The following is a 6,249-nucleotide window of genomic DNA, read 5'->3' as shown; positions in this document are numbered from 1 at the left end:
GATTCATGCCTCATGGAAAGAGACACTGAGCTATGCTGGAAGGGATTTAAGTAATACTCCCTCTGTCATCATCTGTCTTGCCACACCAAGCTCTTTAGAGACTATAATCAATAACACATATTTAAATAGTTTCTTTTCCCTCTATCCTGGGGCTTTGTTCCTTCCTCCCACACAACTTCCAGTCCATTTCTTCCCATGACAAACAAGTCACAAGAGTTCCTCTGCTTCCTATTTGATTGCATCACATGATGAACCATTCCAACACTTCAGTGCCCACTGAATGGCAGTGCTGTACTTGAGCCACTGTCACACAGCTTGAGCTTTGTCTTTGCTGAGTCTCCTTAGCCCATGAGAGTCCATCTTTCAATGGCCCCTCCTGTGCTCTGTGATTTGTTTTTTCTCCCACTCTTGATTGATCCTAGAAGACATTACTGAAAATTTTGTTGTTAGTTTTCCTTGTACTTATTACTCTTCTCTGCCCCAAAACTGATGTTTCCTACTTGAGGGTCTTATTTCTGTGCTTTCTTTTAGCTTCTTGTATTTCTTCCCCCAATTCACCCTCAATCCTAATTATCATGGCAAGCTTCATTATTGTTGAATTGGTGTGTTTAGAATCTCAATACTTGCACAGAATTTACCTGGTTTACAGAATCAACTCCAAATCAGTTGCTTAAGCTGCATCACTGTGATGAAGTCAATACAGATGTGGGAGAGCTGACTGCAGGCTGGAAAGCAAAGTATCCTTGAACCAAAATGGGACAGGGGTGTGCTTCGTGCCTAATTTTTTTTCCCCAGATGATTTTATTGGGGGTGGGTGTGGTAATAGTTTACAGTACAGCTGCCAACACATTTGTTGTTGGCAACTGTATGATACAGAGGTATCATTTCTCATCTCTGTCACAGATGTCTGCAAAATAGTTTCACCCTCAACTTAGGTCCTTTTCCACAAACGTGCACCACAATCCCAATACCCTCTCCATTCCCTCCCTTCTCCTCCTCCAGAGACCTTAGTTTTGCTGCAATACACTACACTCAGTCCAAATTTTACCCCATGTTTTATCTTTCTGTCCTTATTCATTATTCAGTGGATAGAGATGGAGAAATCAAGAAGGAAGAAGGAAATAGAGAGGGAGAGAGACCTGCAGCATCACTTCTCCCCTTGAGAATCTTTCCCCCTACATTGAGGACTGGGGGCCTAAACTCAGGCCCTTGCACACTGTAACAACCAGGTGTGCCACTGCCCAATCTCTGTCATTCTTTCCTTCTTTCTCTCTCTTATTTATTTATTGGGGAATTAATGTTATAAATTTGACAGTAAATACAATAGTTTGTATATGCATACCATTTCCCTTTTCCATGTAACAGTACAACCCCCACTAGGTCCTCTGTCATCTTTTTTGGACCTGTATTCTCCCTGCCCCACTCACCCCAGAGTCTTTTACTTTGGTGCAATACACCATCTCTCTCTTCTTATTACCTGTATTTACTGGATGGAAACAGAAATGGAGAGGGAAGGGGGAGATAGAGAGGAAGACTGAGACACCTGCAGCACTGCTTCACCACTCAAAAGCTTTCCCTTTGTAAGTAGGGACCAGGGGCTCAAGCTGGGTTCTTGTGCATTGTAACATGTGTGCTTAACCAGGTGCATCACCATCCAACCCCCTGTAATTATTTATGTTTTTTTTTTCCCTTTTTCTTTTTTGCTTCCAGGGTTATTGCTGGGGCTCCGTGCCTGCACCACAAATCCACTGCTCCTGGAGGCTATTTTTTCCTCTTTTGTTGTCCTTGTTGTTTAATGTTGTTGTGGTAATTATTATTGTTGTTGTTACTGATGTCATTGTTGTTGGATAGGACAGAAAGAAATGGAGAGATGAGGGGAAGACAGAGAGGAAAGACACCTGCAGACCTGCTTAACCCATTGTGCTACTGCCCAACCCCCTCTTTTTTTCAATTTACTAAAATTTATTAGTCTTGATGAAAAATCTGGACAAGAACCACAGAAAGTCACTGCAGAATATTTAATCTTTCTTTTTGCCAGCACTGACATTGGCCTTTGCAGTCCCCTTGACTGTCTTCATTCTGTTCTTGTGTTCCTTCTGCTGTTTTCTTGAGGTCTTTTTCTTCTCATACAGGCCAGGCTTTGCAAGTCTATGTTTGGGTTCATTTTTCTTTGCATAATCCAAGGACTCATAAATCATTCCAAAGACAGTTGTCTTTTACCACCAAAATGAGTCCTGAATCCAAACACAAAGATGACATCTGGGGTAGTCTTGTATATTTTAGCTAATATTTCCCAGATTTCTGTTTTAGGTACAGTTGCCTTTTTGGGGAGAAGACAGTCGATGACCATTTGCTTTCCACTGAAGTAATCAGTTGGTCATGAACTTCCTGGAGCAGGTAGTGACCGTGTCATTCATGATGGCGAAGGAGCTTCAGGCAGGCAAGGAGGTAAAAGACCTGTCATTATTTATTAAATTCTACCTATAAGTGAGTTAATCTAGTATGTGTCATTCTCTTCCTGGCTTATCTCACTAACATGATTTATTTTAGCTCCATCCATGATGCGGCAAAGGATTTTTCCTTTTCTTTCTATCTCTTTTTGTTATTATTGGGACTTTGCCACTACAAGTATATTTGGAGAGAGAGAGAGAGAGAGAGAGAGAGAGAGAGATTGAGAAGCAGCATAGTACCAAAGTTTCTACAAGTGTGGAAGGGTCTACAAGTGTGGAAGGGTCCAGGCTTGAGCCTGGGTCATCCCACAACAAAGCAAGCTTATTATATAACTTAACTGTCTTCCTGGCCACCCATTCCTTATCTTCCTAAGAAACTTGGTTTGTTGTCTATCCTTATATAGACAAAAATTATATTTGCCAAAAAAGAAAAATAAATAAATAAAATTAACATCATCTCTTTCTTCTGGAGGTAGCTACTGTTAATCTTTTTGTATTTGTCCTGGTATATAGCAGCTATAGGATACACACACACACACACACATACACACACATATACATATTTTACGATTACATGTAGAGCTTATTCTTTTTTATTCTTCTTCTTATTTTTATTAGTGATTCAATATTGATTTACAAAATCACATGTCAACAGGGGTATAATTCCACATCATTCCTACCACCAGAGTTCTGAATCCCCAATCCCTCTACTGAAAACCAGATCAGTTCCCCCAAGGTGGGAGACATGGGTTAACCATCACCTCTACAAATATCTCTCGACACTTGTACATAATTGCCCCCTTTTTCTTCCAGGTCCAGTCCTTTCTCCTCTTCCAAGCCACACATAATCCTATTATGCATCCAAATTTCTTTTTTTCATCCTTTCTCTCTGGTCCCTGATGGAGCTGGAGTTCAGAGCCTTCTTCTTCTTCCTCCTATCACTTTTCCCCCAGTGGGAGTATGGACCAAAGATCTTTATGGGGTGCAGAAGGTAGGGGTCTTGGCTTCTGTAATTGCTTTTCCCCTGGACTTGGTTATTGGTACGTTGATCCATACTCCCAACAGAGCTTATTCTTTATAACAAATGTAGTTAGATAATAAATGAGTTGTTTTTATTTTTTTCATATTTTCTATGAGAAGATACTTTATCATCAAAACAGTATTATTCCTGGTGTTTAGTTTCCCTGGATAGATTAAATAAAATAATAATGTCAGGGTCAGCAAAAGCACACCCTTTGAGTGCACACATTTCCATGCACAAGGATCCAGGTTCAAGCTGCCAGTCCCTACCTGCAGGGAGGAAGCTTCATGAGCAGTGAAAATGTGGGACAAGTGTCTTTTTTTCTCTTTGCCTTTCTACTTCACCTCTCCCTTTAATTTCTCTTTGCCCTGCCAAATAATATAGAGAAATAAAGGGAAAAAAATCAGTTTTGCTCATGAAATATATGGAGAACTACACAAAGGATAACAACAACAACAACAAAAATACCCCACACATTTTCCAATTTTAAGTCAGCCACTCTGAAATAAAGTCCTGGAGAAATCAAGTTTTAGCCCAAAGCCATAAGCTGAATGAGGATGAAAAATATATGTCCCCATCTTGGTAATAATTCATATTCCTAAGATTTGTAAACATTCTCTTAAATCACATATTTGGAGATGGCTAGCATCTAGCAAGTACTCAAAATATATATAAGTACACAAAATGTGCAGCTAGACTTCCTTTATTTAGTTCATCTGTACAAAGGTTCCTTTAGTCCCAGAACTTTTTGTTCCATGTGTTATTCAGAATATTTTGGATTTTAGCAAGAACTCAAGTTAGGAACTTGACAGTACCAGGTCTCATTTATTTTCTTTATTGGGGGGATTAATGGTTTACAGTTAACAGTAAAATATAGTAGTTTGTACATCTGTAACATTTCTCAGTTTTCCACATAGCAATTCAACCCACTCTATGTCTTCCTCTGCCGTCGTGTTCTAGGACCTGAATCCTCACCCCACCCTAGATTCTTTTACTTTGGTGCAATATACCAACTACAATCCAAGTTCTGGTTTGTGATGATTTTTTTAAGATTTTTTTTTATTACTAGTGATTTAATAATGATTGACCAGACTGTGGGATAAGAGGGTACAATTAATACAATTCCCATCACCAGAGTGCCATATCCCATGCCCTCCACTGGAAGCTTCCCTACTCTTTATCCCTCTGGGATTATGGACCAAAGATCTTTATGGGGTGCAGAAGGTCAGAGGTCTGGCTTCTGTAATTGCTTCTCCAATACCAGGTTCCATTTCTGACAAAGTCCTAGACCCAGCTCTTATTTCCAAACAGCCTAGTAACCCAGAGCCCAGCCTAAGCATCATTTATCTCATATATATTCTCCTATTTGCTCATAACAGATGTACTGGACTCAAAAAATTGCCACAGGTCCTGTGTAATCATTTGACTAGAAAAGACAGCCGGAATTATTGACTTCTGGTTTCTATTATGAATACTGGCAAAACAAAGCTATGCCCCCACTATGTTCTAAAGAGCCTCCATATAATTCTTGTCCTGCTCTGGGAAGACTAACTGCTGGAGAAACAACTCTTTCACCTATAGCCGTCCAAGATATAATTAGGCACCTTCTACCAGAAAGATGGATAAAAGTCACCATAAATAAAAGAACCATTAACCTTGCCCAATTAACTACAGACCTATCTGAAATATGGAGACTGTAGAAACTGAAAACCACAGAGATCTTTTCACACTAATGTCTATTTGAAAGTAATAGTAAATGGTTACATGTTCTAAGACTTTCTTGAATTTTTTTCAAGGCCTGGTTATTTTTGTGACTCTTCCCAGGCAAGATGATCTGAATTTCTTTAGCAGAACTCACTGTGAAAAAAACCTGATGAAATCTACAAGTACAAGTTGTAGCATCCCGGGGTTGGTTTAGTTGGAAGGACAGTTAGGGATTAGCATGGATTGTGGGCTGGTGTCTGAGGGCAATTTTGCTACTGGACAGTGCTGAACTCCTTTCTCAAGGGTCTGGCTATCTAGAATCACTATCTGAAAATCCATCACCCATGGGGACTGCTAAGACCAGTTAGGAGTTTAAGAAAAGGAAGCAAGTCAAAAGTCATTTTCTCATTGAGTTCAGAGTAATTTTTTTTTAAATTACAGAGCCCCTTTGGAAAAAGAACTATCTTCCCCTCACCTTGCACACCATTTAGGTAAGTATTCACCTATAGAGTTGATTTATTTAGGTGAAGGGGATTATTCCTTGTGACAGCAGACAGAATAACCTACCAAACCAGATAAGCAAGTTGTTAGAGATACCTGAGATTCTACCTACTAGTAGAATCAGGCAAACATTAAGAGTCTTAATCATTTTTTCCCCTGCCCAATGGGGAAAAAAATGCAAACCTTTGCAATGGAAGAAATAAAACGAAGTGAAATCTGTCCTATGGACTGGAATCTGCTATACCATTCCCAATATGAATTTTAAAGAGAAGTACAGCAGAACAAAAAAGAGTTTAAGTTTATAGCTTCCTCTTTATCTGCCACATGAAAGATAAACCTGTGTGCAAATTTCAGCCTCCTCATCTGAATTTTTTTGAAGTTCTTGATTTTGTCTTGCCACACTTTACATGAAGTTTTGTTTTTTTTTTTCCATATGGACAGGTGGGAATTGAGCCCATCCTCTTATTTTTCACTTAGGTGTTTCTTTCCATCCATTTGGTTCCAAATTTCCATTTCCACAAATGTTTTAAAACATATGCTGACTGCCTATAAAGTGCCTGATACCATGTTACT

At 39.3% G+C, this 6,249-nt stretch overlaps 1 protein-coding gene and 1 pseudogene across 2 annotated transcripts in view; both read right to left on the bottom strand.

Annotated features, from left to right (window-relative positions):
- The window catches only part of SAMD12 (sterile alpha motif domain containing 12), a 527,032-nt gene that overhangs the window by 70,566 nt on the left and 450,217 nt on the right, over window positions 1-6,249 (bottom strand). The gene's annotated exons all lie outside the window — the stretch shown is intronic.
- Window positions 2,019-2,431, bottom strand: LOC103107837 (small ribosomal subunit protein eS24-like; annotated as a pseudogene).

This window comes from Erinaceus europaeus, chromosome 1 (genome assembly GCF_950295315.1).
Source record: "Erinaceus europaeus chromosome 1, mEriEur2.1, whole genome shotgun sequence".
NCBI lineage: Eukaryota > Metazoa > Chordata > Mammalia > Eulipotyphla > Erinaceidae > Erinaceus > Erinaceus europaeus.
Note: the sequence above shows the minus strand (reverse complement) of the source record. Positions and strands in the feature narration are given on the sequence as shown.